We start from the raw sequence: 18,350 nt of genomic DNA on the forward strand, positions 1-18,350 counted from the left end.
GATATTTCTGAAGCCTCTGCACCATAATTCCCACACGTGGCCGCGGACAGAGCGTTCTATCACTATTCTTGTAGGTGGGACATCAGTGATTCACAAGGTTGAGGTGGGATATGCTACCATTCACAACCCAGGGGTCACGGCTTATACTTTCCAGACACATAGTTTGTGACTTTCTTCTTTGTGCCGTGTTCTTTACATTTTGTAACGTTTTTGTATCCATTAAACATTCTTACTTTTATCCTACATGGAGGACTCTTCATTTTTGCCCGTGCCCACCTTTCCACATCTCTTACATCAGAAGAAAGACATTCTGAATTAAACGTCACCGATTGGCGAGCCAGCCAGAACATGTGTTTCCTGAAATTGTGCTTTTTTTCTTACAATGGGGGAAATGTAGCAAAAACAAGAAATTCTCAGCATCAGAAAATGTCAAAAAACAACAACTAGGATCCGTTTTATCACAACCCGTACATGTTCCACGTCCAGAGACTTACCATAGACAGTCAGCCTGTGAGCAATCAGCCCTAAGGCACAGGAAGCCGCGCAGAGAAGGAAAGAAGATGCCACCGCCGAGCGAGCGATCGAATGTAGAAATCAGTGTTTAACCCTTTCAGTACATGCGAATCTTTCAGTTTTGCATTTCCATTTTTTCCACTCCCTGCTCTCCTGGAGCCATAATTTTTTTTTGTTTTTTCACTATTAGCCATATGAGAGTTTTGCGTTTTACTGGGCAAGTTGTACTTTTTAATTGCACCATATAATATTGCATATAATGTAGTGGAAATCTGCAAGAAATTCCAAATGGGATGGAATTGGAATAAAAATTCTATGGGTTTTGTTTTAACAGTTCCTCATGCAGTAAAACTGACCCATGTCCTTCATCTTCCGGGTCAGTATGACGACAGCGATAACCACATTTATGTATTTTTCTTGTGTTTTAATACTTTTTTTTCTTTTCATTGCCATATTCTGACCCTGATAACTTTTGTTATATTTATGGGGCGGTGTGAGGGCTCATTTTTTTAGGGATGACCTTCCGTTTTCTGTTATACCATTTTGGGGTGTGTATGACTTTTTGATCACTTTTTATTCAATTTTCTGGGGGAGGTGAAGTGACAGTCGATGAATCAGCCATATTTTTTCCATTACAGCATTCACCGTACGGGATAAACAAATGAATATTTTAATGCTCCTGGCATTCTGTGCTGTAGAGATGCCTGTGATGTTTATTTTTTTATGGGGAAAGAAGGTTGATTTGAATTATACATTTTTTTTATTTTTATATTTTTATTTATATATTTTTTACACATTTTAATAGTTCCCCTAGGCAACTTGAGCAACCAATCCTCAGATCGCTTCTGCCACAGTCTCCAGTGCATTAGCATTGCAGTCTATTGCAGTTGTGCTTTGTTCCTATTGAACCATGCCACTGGCAGAGCCTGAGCAGGAACATAGCTGCGCAGCTTTGGATCCATCGGAGGGACTGAGGCTGCTGAAGGGAACGAACAGCTTATGGCTCCCCCAATCACCACATGGAGGAGCCTTTATCACCCTGTCAGAGCAGCGCTTCCAGAAAGAGCTGCCACAGAAGCTGTAGTCACAATTAACAAAGGCAACTGAGAGGTTAAATGTCTGCGATCAGCATTATCGCCAATCGCAGACCTTAGTTCCTGGTGCCTGCTGTTTGAGTGGCGAAGCTTGCTGATCCCTGCCTTAAAATGCAAAAGATGAGGACATTAGAAGGAGAAAATGACCTGAGCGGGCAGCTGCATTCAATATTAACAAAATTATAATCAATTAACGAAAATGGTAAAGGATATTCCTGTCTATAACGATACTGTGGATGGATGCGATAAGGCGGGTGATTTTCAGTCTAAAACACATTAGAAAATTCTAAAAATTTACAAAACCATGTCTGGACTCTGCTCCTGTCATGGACCTCATGAACAGGGGTGCACCTAGCCTTTCGGCTGCCTGAGGCAAAAAACTGAAACGGCCTCCCCCATGCCAATGTCTTAACCTGACCCCTTCACCACAAGGAAAGTGCTAATTCCCCATGGCCCTTCCACTGCCCCCTCTTGCCTCATTGGTGGTGCACCCCTGCTCATGAAGTTATAATGATTTATAATGCTGTGTGTCTCTGCCCGACTTCCACTATACTGATTTGTACTGACAAGATTATGTCAGTGCCATTCAACACAGATGAGGTCTGGTAGGAACACACAGCATTTTAAATCATCCAAGAAGGAGTAGTTCAGTCTAAGGCTACTTTCACACTTGCGGCAGGACGGATCCGACAGGCTGTTCACCATGTCGGATCCGTCCTGCGGCTATTTCGCCGTGCCCGCGGACTGCCGCTCCGTCCCCATTGACTATAATGGGGATGGGGGTGGAGCTCCGGCGCAGCACGGCGGTGCACGGAGAAAGCCTGCCGGACTAAAATTACTGCATGTCAGGCTTTTTAGTCTGGCGGCTTTCTCCGTGCACCGCCGTGCTGCACCGTAGCTCCGCCCCGTCCCCATTATAGTCAATGGGGACGGAGCGGCGGTCCGCGGGCACTGCGAAATAGCCGCAGGACGGATCCGACATGGTGAACAGCCTGTCGGATCCGTCCTGCCGCAAGTGTGAAAGTAGCCTAATCCAGGAGGCTAAGTAGCCTAATCCAAGAGAAGCTCAGAAGTTAATCCAGGGGAAGAAGTTGCCTCCTGAAGATATCTAGTACCTTTAAAAGTACAGAGCAGAGCCACTTTTATCCAGCCAAGTAGAGAGCTGAAGGGCAGAAGGATATTTTACAGCAAGAGGATATATACCAGAGGAAGGTTTCCCTATCCAAGGCTAAAGCCAGCAATAGGGCATACGGGCCTTGGAGAAAGCCAGACAGGATCTGAGGAAAGTACAGCCTGATCTGTAAGTGTTATTCTCTCTGAGTATCTTGCAAAGACTTTGCTTGCCATTTATATGAAGCCTGCCTGTTATTAACCTTTTACATGTGGAACTAACTAAAGACTGTAAATAGTTGAACTGTTCAGTAAAAAGAAGTTCTGGTTCACTGCAACTTGTGTTCCTCAATTATTCCTACAACAAATCGGTGTGCCACTGTTACAGGCACTGACGTCACGAACTTTAAGGGATCTTGCCACCAGCACACTAAACCTGCAACACCCAGGGCACCCCTCCTACCACCCAGCCTGGTCCCTATACATAGAGAGTGCCCCAGAGGATCCATGTGCCAGCCTCTCCATCACTGCTGAACGCCTGCCCAGGGTATATAAAAACTGTGAGTACCAAGAACACCCTCGGTTTAGTAACTACCCCTGTGACCCCACATTCGCTCACCCTGCAGGGCTGCGTACTGCATATTTTGGCGTCACGAACAGGATGCGTATATTCCTACGCCATTGTGGAATCTGAACTGTGTGCCATTATTACCTATAAAGTGATAAATGCCCTATCTGTTTATTTGAAAATTGTTGGGCCAAAGAACTGTAAAAAAACTGCGGTGTGAAAACTGTATTTTGTGGACTGTCTGCTGCTTCCTAAGTCACAGCTTGCTGTCAGTGAATGGACAGCCTTATGCTTAAAGATGGCCGCCTAAGCTGACTGGATTATCGTTGCGCCATCGTTGTGTCCATTTGGCGCGAAAAAGAAGAGAAGGTACTGCCCCACCTGCAAAAGGAAAGAGATCCCGCCTACCACAAATCTGGAAGCTCTGAGAGGCCACGCCCATCTTCTGACGCTGCACGTGGGACCTCAGCACGACGTAATCACGCACCTCGCGAGACTTGGATTGCGCATCACCGGAGTGAGTAAAAACTTCTGTATTTACCGGCCCCTTTGTATACAAGTATAGGGAAGATTCCGATCCTTGCTGGGAGACTAGGGGGAGGTACCTCGTTAGTAATAAAGGACTTAATCCGGGGTAAGTACATCCAATTCAGATTTGGCCTGCTCCGCCGATCCTTAAAGGGCCATACCCACTCCGTGGTCACCCTTAGCAACGCTTGAGCGAGCGAAAGTCCAGCATGAGTCTGCCTACAGAACTTGCCTCCATAGACCACGCCATGTGTGCACCTGAGGAAACGGAGCAGGTGGCCCCCAATGAACCTTCTGTAGTGCACGCAGCTGATAACAGGGCGCCCGCCGCTGCAGCAGCATCCAGCCTGATGCCACTGAACATGCCATATTATTTCGGGGCCCCCTGGTTCCCGTGATATTCCGGGGAAGCCCACAAACTGCAGGACTTTAAAGACCAGATCCTGGCCTTATTCCGGCTCTATCCTATCTCCGCTGAGCAACAAATGGAGATCCTCTTAGCGCAGTTAGAAGGGGCCGCCCGCAGGGAAGTCATGTCATGGCCCAGCTCCAAAAAGAATAACCTGGAACAAATCTTTGATCCCCTCGGCACCACATTTGAGGCCAGGACGGTGTCGGAAGTTAAGATGCAATTTTTCAGCAGGAAGCAACAGCCCGGTGAGTCACTCCGTAATTTTGCTTTATCCCTGCAAGAGACCTTGAGGGCCATGGTCCAGGTGGACCCCCTGGAGGCTGAGGACCAGGAGCGGACTCTGAGAGAGCAGTTCATTGCGGGTGTAAACGCTGAGCACTTAAAGGGCCACCTGAGGATGCTGTCGGCCCAACACCCCAATTGTGCGTTTTTGGACTTTAAAGAGCTGGCCATCAGTATACTGGGTCAAAACCCGCCCACAGGGCCGGTGGCCTCCCTTGAACCTCAGGCCTGCCAGACAAAAATTATTGATGTGAAACCGACCTGAGCCAGTCAAGCCACCCAGGCTCCAGTAACAGATGTGGTGGCAGCGTTAATGGAGCAAGTTAACATCTCACTAAGAGCCTGGAAAAGGTGTGCAGGAAAATAGAGGAATGGGAAAGACCATTGTTGTTGGAAGATGAGAGCCCCCTACCTCAAAGGCTCCTCCCGCCTGCATATAAAGAGGTCTACCCTAAAGAACCCGATGGACGACTGATTTACCGGTCTAAGAATCGCAAATAGCCTGTCTGCACCTATTGTAAGAAATATGGCCATCATGAAACAAAGTGTTGGCAGTTAAACGGGCCACCCCCGAGGCCGAGGACCTCCCCTCGGGAGGTAGAACAGTAGGTCCAAAGGATCTGAGTTGGATGCCCAGGTACGTGGGATCTCGTCCAAAAATTAACATATGCATTAACGGGATACCTTTTGAAGCCCTGCTGGATACTGGGTCTCAGGTCACCACCATCCAATGACCCACCTTTGACAAATTCTGGGATCCAAGTCTCCTCACCCAGCCACCGGAATCCTGGCTGGATATCATTGCTAGCAACGGCAAGCCGGTGAAAGTCCATGGATACTGGGAACCTACCCTCCAGGTGGGAGAAGCTACCTTACCACAGCAAGGTGTGATTGTGGTACAAGCCGGAGATAAAGGGGGACACCCCGTGATCTTAGGGACTAATGTCTTTAAAAACTGTTACTCCGAGGTACTTGAGGCCCTGAACCAATCCATACCCTCAGCTTCACCTGCTTCTAAAAGAGTCTTTCAGAAGACTATCAGTGTGCTGTGTGCTCAGCAAAGATTTGCGAATGGAAAAGGAGAAATCTGCACTGCCCTGATCCGGGATAACCGGACGGTAATTCTGAAACCGAATTCCCAGATCATTTTGTGTTGCTGTGCTGTACTAGGGATCCAGGGCCAAGACTATCAAGCCCTGGTGGAGCCTATCCAATTTGAGAATCATCCCTTTGTACGAGCAGCCAAGATCCTGGTGACTGTATCTCAAGGTAAAGTGCCGGTCCGTCTGATTAATTTCAGTGATCACCCTGTTGCTCTCTCTAAGCACTGCCCTGTTGCTCAGCTTTTCCAGGTATCCTTCCAGGATGTTATCTGTCTGCCTACCACGGAGACGTCTCAAACCGCACAGAGCAGCAGCGTCCCCTGCCAGTGCCTCTTCAGTATCCTGGTGGGAGGAACTTCATGTGGGGAACGAATCCACCCCGAAGGATCAAATAGAGGGAGTCCTGAATCTGGTGAAAGAGCACCACCAGGCCTTTAGCAAGCACTCCATGGACTATGGAGAGGTCAGTGTAATCAAACACACCATACCCACTGGCTCTCATCCTCCTATCAAGGAGAGATACAGACCCATACCACCTACTACCTACCAGTCTGTAAAAGAGATGATACAGGAAATGAAGGACTCTAATATAATCCGGGACAGTCATAGTCCCTAGGCTGCACCCCTAGTTCTTGTTCGTAAAAAAGATGGCAGCATTAGATTCTGTGTGGACTATAGAAAAATCAATCAAATCACTCACAAAGACGCTTATCCGTTGCCATGCATTGAAGAGTCTTTGACTGCCCTGGGGTCATCAGCCTACTTCTCAACTTTGGACTTAACCAGTGGATACTGGCAGGTATCTATGGCCCCGGAAGACCGGGAAAAGATCGCTTTCACTACGCCTATGGGCCTGTTTGAATTCAACTACATGCCTTTCGGACTGTGTAATGCTCCAGGGACGTTCCAGCGGTTGATGGAGCGTTGTTTAGGCCATGAGAAATTTGAGACTGTATTGCTATACTTGGATGACGTCATTATCTACTCCAAGACATATGAGGATCATTTAAAACATCTGGCTGAAGTGTTTCAAGTCCTTGTTAAATATGGCCTTAAAATCAAGCCTTCCAACCAAGTGCCATCTGCTGAAACCAGCGGTGAAGTACCTGGGACACGTTGTTAGCGCAGAAGGAGTCCAGCCTGATCCTGATAAACCTGCTGCTGTCCGTAATTGGCCTACTCCTACCACCGTGAAGGAGGTGAGAAGTTTCCTTAGCTTTGCAGGATATTACAGACGCTTCATCCCGCATTTTGCACAGATTGCGGATCCGATCCAGGAACTCCTGAGGGGGCATCCTAAAAAGAGTCCGAAGACTCCTATCCCCGTTGAAAGGAATGAAGAACGGGAGATTGCCTTTCAGCTCCTAAAGAAAAAGCTGACTGAATCCCCTGTCCTGGGTTACCTGGATTATCAGAAGCCGTTCCACCTCTACACAGATGCCAGTAAAAGAGGCCTGGGAGCTGTGTTGGCTCAGGTACAAGACAACAAAGAAAGGGTGATTGCCTACGCCAGCAGATCCCTGAGGGGAGCTGAGAAAAACAATCAGAATTATAGTTCCTTCAAGCTGGAATTCCTTGCTTTAGTGTGGGCTGAAAAATTCAAGGACTACCTTGCTGCCACTCCATTTGTCGCCTTCACTGACAACAATCCCCTGGCGCATCTGAACACAGCCAAGTTAGGGGCTCTGGAGCAAAGATGGGCCTCCCGCCTTGCCAACTATGACTTTACTGTGAAATACAGGGCAGGCCACTCAAATGATAATGCTGATGCCCTGTCTCGGCTTCCCACTACAGAAGCACCAGACGAACCAAAGGACGCCTGAAAAGAAGTAGAGATGCCGGCGTTTTACAACAAATTTGCTCAACAAGATAATGTTCACACTGAAAATAACTCAGGTACTAATCCCTCTCCCCCGAATACTCCTGAGTCCAGGGGCAAACAAGAAAGGTGGATTAAGCTCCAGTCAGAAAGTAGAGTCCTCGGTGAACTGCTCGACTTCTTTACAAGTGGGAGAACTCCTGAAAGAGTCCGCAGGAAGAGTGCAGACCCAGAACTATTGAAACTGTGGAGACATCGCCACCAACTCTTTCTTCAAAAAGGCCTGTTGCTAAGAAGGAGCCTGGATCCAGTGTCCTGCGATAGGGTGTACCAGATCCTCATACCACCCTGAGACGCCAGTCTTGTATTAGAGATATACCACAACTGGTCCGGACATTTCGGCATGCAGAAAACTGAGGCCACCATACGCAGAAGGTTCTATTGGATTGGGATGAGAGAAGACATTGAAAAATGGTGCCAGGAATGTACTGCCTGTGCCGTCGGGAGAAGTGTAAACGCCATGACCAGAGAGCGCCCCTCCATCCTATAGTGAGTAAAACTCCCCTGGAGCTTGTTGCCATTGATCATGTGAAGTTGGAGCCAAGTCGCTCAGGTTATACTTATGCCATGACCATTATTGATCACTTCACTAAGTTTGCTGTAGCAGTGCCTGTGAAGGACCTGACAGCCAAGACTGCGGCGGAAGCGTTCTGGAAGCATTTCCTCCTGCCCTACGGCTGCCCAGAGAAAATGCTCACCTACCAGGGGTCTGCGTTTGAATCACAGTTGTTCCAGGAGATGTGCCTGCTACATAACTGCCAGAAGGTCTGGACCACAGCCTACCATCTGCAAGGTAACGGACTCTGTGAAAAAATGAATCAAACTCTCATCTGAAACAAGGGGTAATTGGCCTACTCTGCTGCCACAACTTATGTATACGTATAACAATACAATTCACTGTTCCACCGAGTACACGCCCTTCTATTTGATGTTCGGCCGTCAGGGGAGGCTGCCTGCCGACCACTCCCTGGACGTGCAAGTGCCTGATGTCATCAACCCACTATCAAAAACTGATTGGGTGGTGGAGCATCAAACATGTCTCCTTAATGCCAAGGGATTGTTCAGGAGTGCATGGAAAGTGCCCGAGAGCGGCAGCAGAGAGACTATGACCTGGCTGCTCATGCAGAACCTCTTGCTATTGGAGACGTGGCGTGGCTGAAGAATAACCACCGAATCAGCAAGCTGAAAAGTAAGTGGGAGAGGACTCCTTACGTCATAACTGATATTCCTAATGCTGAGACGCACATTTACCAAATTTCCAGGGAAGGTAAAGGCTCCCAGACTGTACACAGGAACCGTTTAAAGCCCTGCATAGAAGGGGAAACTGCAGCAGGGGACGTTGAGCCAAAGTCCCCTGAGCTACAGTTGTCAGCCAAACCTGCTGATCCTATGCAGGCTGTTGAAAACCTGTTACATGACAAGGAGCCACTTCATTGGTTCCTCACACCCTGGTTGAACTTGGTGGTACCGGCTCCAGTTCCTGCTAGTCCTCAACCCCAGGATGACCTGTCCCAGGGTGTACCTAAAACAGCTCCAGAGCCTGTGGATTCCTCTGGCCCCCCTGAACCAAGGCAGGCAGCCTCTGCCAGTAAGAATGTCCATGCGGCCTACTAAGGGGCACCCACCTGTGAGATTCAGAGACTACATTGTTGACCAGAGTAGCTCCTCCCGGGAAACCACTGTTAAATTGTCTACGAGACCCGGGTACGGACTCATTTTGTTCTTTTGAGCCTCCAGGAACTTATGTTATACTTGCATTGTTTTTTTTTAATCATTATGGACTATCCTGGTTACACCTGATATGCTGTACCAGGTCAGCCCCCCTGTTCCCTGTACTATCCTGCATGAAGAGGACGACCCCTCTTCACCGCACTTGTTCCTTTGCCAGCGAAGCTGCTTGATATTTTTTGCAAATGTAGTGGTTGTTGTATATGCCTGCTTTGCATTTTTTGTCTTTCAGGTTACAGTCTCCAGCTGGGCGGGCCCCCTGTGTTGCGCCGAGGACGGGCAACCTCAAAGCAGCGGGGTATGTAGTGTCCCACTATGTAAATGTGGGCACTACTCAAGGGTCAATTGGGTCACGTTGTTCTCCACCTCCTGTGGAACATGGTCATTGTATTTTATATGATATTTTTTATGTGTATTTTCCTGTTATCTCCTGTACCAGGCCTGTTAGGGGTGTAGTTCCTCCTCCTAGGCAGTAGAGGGAGCTAGGGAACCCCCTAATATATATAGTTAGGTCCAATCAAGAAGGAGTAGTTCAGTCTAATCCAGGAGGCTAAGTAGCTCAGTCTAGCCTGCCTGAAGTTCCTGAGCAAGAGAAGCTCAGAAGTTAATCCAGGGGAAGAAGTTGCCTCCTGAAGATATCTAGTACCTTTAAAAGTATAGTGCAAAGCCACTTTTATCCAGCCAAGTAGAGAGCTGAAGGGTAGAAGGATATTTTACAGCAAGAGGATATATACCAGAGGAAGATTTCCCTATCCAAGGATAAAGCCAGCAATAGGGCATACGGGCCTTGGAGAAAGCCAGACAGGACCTAAGGAAAATGCAGCCTGATCTGTAAGTGTTATTCTCTCTGAGTATCTTGCAAAGACTTTGCTTGCCATTTATATGAAGCCTGCCTGTTACCAACCTTTTACATGTTGAACTAACTAAAGACTGTATATAGTTGAACTGTTCAGTAAAAAGAAGATCTGGTTTACTGCAACTTGTGTTCCTCAATTATTCCTACAACAAATCGGTGTGCCACTGTTACCGGCACTGGCGTCACGAACTTTAAGGGATCTTGCCACCGGCACACTAAACCTGCAACACCCAGGGCACCTCACGTACCACCCGGCCTGGTCCCTATACATAGAGAGTGCCCCAGAGGATCCATGTGCCAGCCTCTCCATCACTGCTGTACGCCTTCCCAGGGTATATAAAAACTGTGAGTACCAAGAACAGCCTTGGTTTAGTAACTACCCCTGTGACCTCACCCTGCAGGGCTGCGTACTGCACATTTGTGCCTAACCTAAGATCTAAAGGGGTTGTCTAGGGTGTTAAAATTGGTTTCCCTATCCTCAGGATAGGCCAGCACTAGCTGATCAGTGGGAGTCCGACACCCTACAACCCCACAAATCAGCTAGGATCACCTGAGGATAGACCATCACTTAAAAAACCCTGGAAAACCTCTTTAACTCCAAATTAAAGGGGTTATCCAGCCACTTATATTGATGACCTATCCTTAGGATAGGTCATCAATATCTGATCAGCTGTTTAAAGAGAAGGCATCGCGCCATGTGAGCACCACTTCCTCTTCATTACACCGCACTTCATCTTGAATGGAGCAGGTGCCTTCAATTACATTACACTGCCACTCCATTGGAGACGACATGTAGTGTGATGATGAGAAAGCGGTGCTCACATGGAGCGCCACCTCCTCATCTCACACCTGATTGCTGTGGGTCCCAGGTGTCAGACACCCGCCGATCAGATATTGATGACCTATTCTGAGGATAGTCAGTAATGGCAGTGTCCACAGAGTGCAATCGTCCAGACATTGTCCAAGCATTTTACCGCCCTTTCTCCATGACAAGCAAAAAACCCATTGGAGTAGCTCAGGAGCACATTGAGAGGTTCGAGTAATAGGTACTGTACTTGGAGTCGCCCTTGTGAAGGTGATCAGCCCAACCTATTACCAACTGTCAGGGTCCAGTGCTTGAGGGAGCACCTCTGTATGTTGGGTCAGATCAGGAGCTACTACAATAAATTCTAGAGCCCTCCACATGGCCATTCTAAGGGACAGGTTCCCGATAACGTCAGGGTGAGCTTTCCCCTAACCTCCCGAACTCCTGAGTCCACTCTAATCGTGGTTTGTATGTTTCTTTGTACACTAGTTTAAAGAAGTATATGAAATTAAGTAATAGATTAAATCCCTGACATGTCTGAAAGGCCCTTTTAGATGGGTTGATGATCAGGTGAACAAAGTTCCTATGAAAGTTCTTCTGAGTGATCACCCGGCAAATCAGCAAACACTTATTTGTGTGCTGATTGTATGCTAAGTTGTCAGAAGAATTATACAGTATATGTATAATATACTGAGCCTCACCCAGATTACAATTTTGGGTGAGACAGACAACTTACATGGGACACTTCCCATGCTATGGTGTGGATATGATCCATTGAATGTCCACAGTGGAAGTAAGAGGCTAAACAATACCTTCTTCTTTCATTACCCTTGAAAACATCGTTGAAGTCCCCTGATGAGGTCTGGACATTGAGACCGAAACGTGGCGTGTAGGGCTGCGCAATTAGGGTATCAATAGGATTAGGCCCCTACCGAGGGTCAGGTTCGGTATGGGGTCGCCCCTGTCGGGGCGAGTGCTCCATGTGTGCTAGGCAGGTGTGTTTATAGCTCCCAGACCATTCTGTAGGTAGGAAAGACACAATAGGGTAATACAGGAGTTTTCACACCGCCTAAGACATCAGCACCCAGGTCACACAGATTCAGGCAACCACCGAATACCTGAACCATGGACTGCAGGCTGAAGCATCCACTAGATGTGGTAAGATCAAACCATTTTTTATCTCAACGTGAAACACATCCGTAGAGGTATCTGAAATTCTTGTTTGTCTGCGGCAGTTCTGTATAATTATTGTTGTAATAATCGTTGTTTTTTCACCCACTCGTAATTTTAAAGGACTTAGTAAACGTTATATTTTAATAATTCCTATTCACATATATAATTCAGTCAAATACTATAAAACTTGGGCGCCATGGAGGTCTACAGTCTACGCCACTCTACTAGATCCATAAGATCAACCGAACTAAAACTCCAACTTTTATCAATATAGGTGGAACTATAACCCTGTTCTTTTCTTTTTTTTTTATCTTTATATGTGTTTTATTTTTTCGCTGTTGTAAACGGGGAATATCAATCACCAATATTATGCGAATATCGATAATTAATATTCCTAAATAGGAGGAGCCATCTAGTGATGACTCCGCCTATTTATGCCTTTATATAATACTTACAATACCTTCGCTATGCTTTACACTGATCGCTACACTAGCTGCATGCGCCTTACTCACTACCGCTAACAAGTACACACTACACAAAGGGTACAAATATAACGGTATTTTTTACTTATAATACACTACGCACACCATACACTAACAATACAGCACTAAATATACAATCCTAAACTACACTACACCTTCCCAAATTCCACCCATAAACTAACTAGACAATTCACACATACAAGTATATTCACAGCCCACCCACCTGGTTCTATACTATCCCTATGGGGTACGACGAGGGTCAACGGTGGTCTTACAGGGGTGTAAGCAGACCACAAACTGTAATAGGGGTGAGGTAACTAGGGGTGAGCACAACAGGGTAATCAGGGATACCACAATATAAGGGTTAATCCCAGCAAGGGTAACAGGGACACTAGCAAGGACTGGGGTAACCACCAGGGGTTAATCAGGGGTGGTAGGCACAGTAAGGGTAACAGGGCCGGGGTTAGGGTAGTAGGCACAACAGGGCAGAGACTAGGGTTGTAAGGGTTAATCAGGGGTGGTAGGAATAGGGTTAACAATGGGTACTGGGGGTGAGGGTATACAACAGGGGAATGTATGATATAGGGCAGGGTGGATAGGAGGGTGCGTTGGTGGTATAGGGTAGTATAGGATAGGGTTAATAAGGTTCATTGGTGGTATAGTGGGGTTAATGTAAATGGGAGTTCGTTGGTGGGATAGTGGGGGGTTAATGGAATGGGGTTAATTCGTTGGTGGGATAGCGGGGGGGATACTTAGTCTTTCCGCTCGTTGCCTAGGGGATGCTCGTCGTCCTGTGGGGATGATCCTTCAGGGAGGGTGGGCGGCCGGCTCTCTTCTCCCTTAGTGCAGGGCCTGCTGGACTTATATGTCCGGCCGCCCGCACTCTGTACCGCCCACACAGCGGCGCGCGAGCGCGCACCACTGTGAAGGACACGTGGGCCGGCGCGGTGAGATTACGTCACCGCGCCTGCCCGCGCGTCCCTGCACGCGCGCCACAGGGCAGTGTGCACTGGCTGACAGGCGGGAGATCCTTTGATCTCCCACCTGTAGCTCTCGGCATTCCGGACATCGCAATGGTAATTGCGATGCCGGAATGCACATAATAGAGGGAGCGGAGGTGTCTCCTCTCTCTCTATTATGCTTAATTATCTCCAGCCGGGCTGCAGATAATTAGAACAAAAGGATTCAAATTCTTTAGAATTTGAATCCTTTGAGGTCACCAGAATGACCGGACCTTGTCCGGTCATCCTGCGCCTTCACCCAGATTACATCAATGATGGAACATCAATGATAGCACTAAATGCTTGGGGCACATTCACATTGATGCATCTGGGTCCATGTAGGGGGGGTTTATATGATAAGGGGTTTTATGATAAGGGGGCATTATATGATTCAGGGGGCAATATATATATATATATATATATATATATGATAAGGGGGATTCAGGGGGCACATATATTAAGGGGGCACATATATATATATATATATGTATTCAGGGGGCACATTATATGAATTCCCACAGGGGCATGAATGAGCCTGCGGGTAAAGCTGACAGTCTGCGGGTAAAGCCGACAGTCTGCAGGTAAAGCTGACAGTCTGCAGGTAAAGCTGACAGTCTGCAGGTAAAGCTGACAGTCTGCAGGTAAAGCTGACAGTCTGCGGGTAAAGCTGACAGTCTGCAGGTAAAGCTGACAGTCTGCGGGTAAAGCTGACAGTCTGCGGGTAAAGCTGACAGTCTGCAGGTAAAGCTGACAGTCTGCAGGTAAAGCTGACAGTCTGCAGGTAAAGCCGACAGTCTGCAGGTAAAGCCGACAGTCTGCAGGTAAAGCTGACAGTCTGCAGGTAAAGCTGACAGTCTGCGGGTAAAGCTGACAGTCTGCGGGTAAAGCTGACAGTCTGCAGGTAAAGCTGACAGTCTGCAGGTAAAGCTGACAGTCTGCAGGTAAAGCTGACAGTGCAGGTAAAGCTGACAGTCTGCAGGTAAAGCTGACAGTCTGCAGGTAAAGCTGACAGTCTGCAGGTAAAGCTGACAGTCTGCAGGTAGAGCTGACAGTCTGCAGGTACAGCTGACAGTCTGCAGGTAAAGCTGACAGTCTGCAGGTAAAGAACATCTTGTCCGTTTCATTTCAAATCCATTGTGGTGGTGTATAGAGCCAAAAATGTTACAATTGTGTCCATGTCCCAATATTTATGGACCTGACTGTAGGACGGTATTACAAATTAACATAACAAATCTTTATTAGTATATCCTTTAAAAAAAAAATTGATCCCTTTTCATAAGTAGGCCAAATCAATGCTGGGGTGGATGGGTATTCAACATGCGTGCAGTATCTTTGTGTTTAATGGTAAAATCTTCCGCCAGCTCAGGGGGGGTGACAATGGGCAGTCCGTGTGCCCCGACGTTTGCCAACCTGTACCTGGGCTGGTGGAAGAGAGAGGTGGTATTTGGTGAGATATGTGAAGAATGGGCATCTTGTATCCAACTGTGGCTCAGGATAATTGGTAATGTGCTTATTATGTGGAAGGGAATTAAAGAACAATTAAATTCCTTCATAGCACACCTAAACATCAATGACTGGGGACTATTCTTCACATGACCAGATGACGTCTATCCACCACGGTCTTCAGGAAACCGATGGCCTCAAATAACCTCTTACAATGGGAGAGTTGGCATCCCTGGGCGTTACGCAAAGGGATTCCAAAAGGACAATACCTGAGAGTGAGGCGCAACTGTTCAAATACTGCTGATATTAAACAGACAGCAGACGACCTCAAATGTAGATTTAAAAACAGGGGTTAGCCAGAAAAGGTTGTCAATGATGCATACCATCATGCCCGCTGCATGGAAAGAAAAGGTCTGCTGATTCCCAAACAAAGAGACCAGGACAAGGAGGAGCTGAGAATCATAGGGACATACGATGCAGGACACGCGTTAGTGAAGGACACTGGGGCATTCTCAAAACTGACCCTGACATAAATGACCTCATAGGGTCAGCACCTTCTATTACATATCGACGTGGCTGTAATCTTAAGGACCGCCTAGTCCACAGCTTCATACAACCCTCACAACCGCCGTCCTGGCTACTACAGATGTAGTGGATGCATTGCGTGCAAGTCTATAAAAACGGGCAAAACATTCGGGCAAAACACAACGGGGGACCTCCCAACAAAACGTTCATCAACTGCAGAACAACGGGAGTAATATGTTTAATCACGTGCTCCTGCGGTCTGCAATATGTTGGGAAAACCATCCATGAATTTAGACGCCGCATTGGGGAACATCTTGGAGACATCCGAAATAAAAGAGACACCACCTTGGCAAGACATGTGATAGAGGCACACGGGGGTGACTCAAATACAATTAGCTTCCCGGGCATTTAAGGCAATCTATAAGGGGAGGTGACCTAGATACTAAATTACTACGCAAGGAACTTGACTGGATATTTCAGCTTCGTACAGAAAAGCCGCAGGGATTGAATGAACGAAACAGCTATACATGCTTCATACAGCCCGGCAACTCCATTCCTCCTACTAATTGAATGGGTTGAAACATAGTGATACATAAATATATCCATCTAGGAATATGTGGGTCACCATGGTTCCAGTCACGCCTATTTTTTAGGTGTTCATACATCTGGTGTAAGCATTAGTATTGCAATAGAAGATACGTTGTACAGTATGATTTAAGCTCAACGTAGTTATCGGAGCAGGTTACTCCAGTCTAGAATACCGCATGTGCTGAGCGTTATAATTCCGCCATCCCTAACCGGCATATCTGCAAATAATAAGCTGCTTTGATGTCCCCCTAACTTATCCCCCCCCCCTCGATTTCAGGCTGTGATGCAATACTGTACAAGATGAGGCGGCATCTCGGCCCCTAGGATGGATCGTGGCGTGTTACCAGGCCTCCCTCCTGACTCCGGTCACTATTTAAACTGCAGAGAAGCGCGGGCGCGTACGACCATACCAGTGCCGATACCGCCTCTCGCTCCACGTGAGAATGCTATTTCTGCTGTGTTTGGCTAATATGCTTAATCTCTCAAATATTTACCCGCATGTACTCCTGATGAAAGCCCGCAATAGGGTCTTGGAAACGCGTAGAGTAGGGCTAGCATAGACAACGCAGATGTTAGCTTAGCGGTAGATAGGGTCCGCTATTGATCTGGTACTATGATATAGGGACCCCAGATTTCATACGATACTGCACGCATGTTGTATACCCATCCATCCCAGCATTGATTTGGCCTACTTATGAAAAGGGATCAATTTATTTTTAACCCTTTGGTTTTTTCATTTTTGCGTTTTCATTTTTCTTCCCTATTTTTCGTGAGCCATAATTTTTTTTATTTTTTCGGTCACATGGCTGTATGGTATGAGGGCTTATTTTTTGTGGGACAAGTTGTACTTTCGAATGCCACCGTTAATTAGGGCATACAATGTTGTAGGAAGCGGTGAAACAATTCCAAATGAGGGGAAATTGGAAAACAAATATAAATCTCTCCACTGTTTTACGGGTTTTATTTACGGCAAAACTGACCCCTGCCCTTCATTCTCTGGGTCAGTACGATTACAACGATACCCCATATGTATAGGTTCCTTATGTCTAAATAGTGTAAAAATAGATTTTTTTTATATCACCATATTCTGACCATCATAACTTTTTTTATACTTATGTCTACTGAGCTGTTTAGTGACAAATTTTTTGCGGAACAATCTGTACTTTTAATTGATACCATTTTGAAGTGTGCATGACTTTTTGATCACATTTTATAACTTTTTTGGGGTAAGAGAAGCAATGAAAAAAAAAGGCTAATTGGCTATTTTGACCCTTTTTTCCATTGCGCCATTCGCCATATTGAATTTTTTTTTTCTATTCAAATAGTATGGGCATTTTTTTTTGTCGCGGTGATACCCATGATGTTTATATTTATTGTTATTTAGGTATTACTTTTTTAATTATACGGAAAGGGGGGTGATTTAAACTTTTATATATTTTTAATATTTTTTTAACATTTTTTATTTATTTTTTTGTGATAATTATATGCCTCATATATGAGCTTATTACATATTTTTTTTTTGTTTATCTGGAATTTATTACCAGCTTATTTTGCTCACTTTTGCTCATTTCTTATCCTGGCCTGGCCATCTGGTGGCCAAAATAAGAATTGCAGTTTAATACTGCTAGCTTTTTCAGTAAAGCTACCAGTATTCAGCACAACTATCTATGAGCGGATTGGACACACGGGGCATAGGTAGGAAGTCGGGTTTTTGCGCATGTACGGCGCTGGTAGCAAAAGGGTTAAAGGATATACTAATAAAGATTTGTAATGTTAATTTTTAATACCGTCCTATATAGTCCTATATAGTCAGTGACTTGGTACTTAACCTAGACGGTAGACTTGACCCCAAACCTCCCCAATAAGCTGTACTTGATGTATGAGAAGATATTTCCACTGGATTAGACAAGTAGACAATTTCCTCCCTATGTGTTCTGACAAGATCCATGTGAGGAACATGTGGCAGGTTATTTCAATCACATTTCTGTTCTTCTTTCTATTAAATATTAACTTTTAAAGTTTCAAACATGAAAATAATAAATATTAATCCAAAACAGTTACTGAATTAAGAGAGAATGTAGAGCGGACCCAAGCAGAAGACATACAGGTGAAACTCGAAAAACTAGAATATCGCGCAAAAGTTAATTTATTTCAGTAATTCAAATTAAAAGGAATTGCATTGATGCAGCTTAAAATTAGAATTTTGTGAAAAGGTTGAATATTCTCGGCTCAAAGTGTCCCCCTCTAGTCAGCTAACTAC

At 46.1% G+C, this 18,350-nt stretch overlaps 1 pseudogene; it reads left to right on the forward strand.

The window, feature by feature from the left end:
- Positions 1 to 18,350, forward strand: part of LOC122945575 — a 58,402-nt pseudogene that overhangs the window by 16,721 nt on the left and 23,331 nt on the right.

The sequence above is a fragment of the Bufo gargarizans genome, chromosome 8 (genome assembly GCF_014858855.1).
Source record: "Bufo gargarizans isolate SCDJY-AF-19 chromosome 8, ASM1485885v1, whole genome shotgun sequence".
Classification (NCBI taxonomy): Eukaryota; Metazoa; Chordata; class Amphibia; order Anura; family Bufonidae; genus Bufo; species Bufo gargarizans.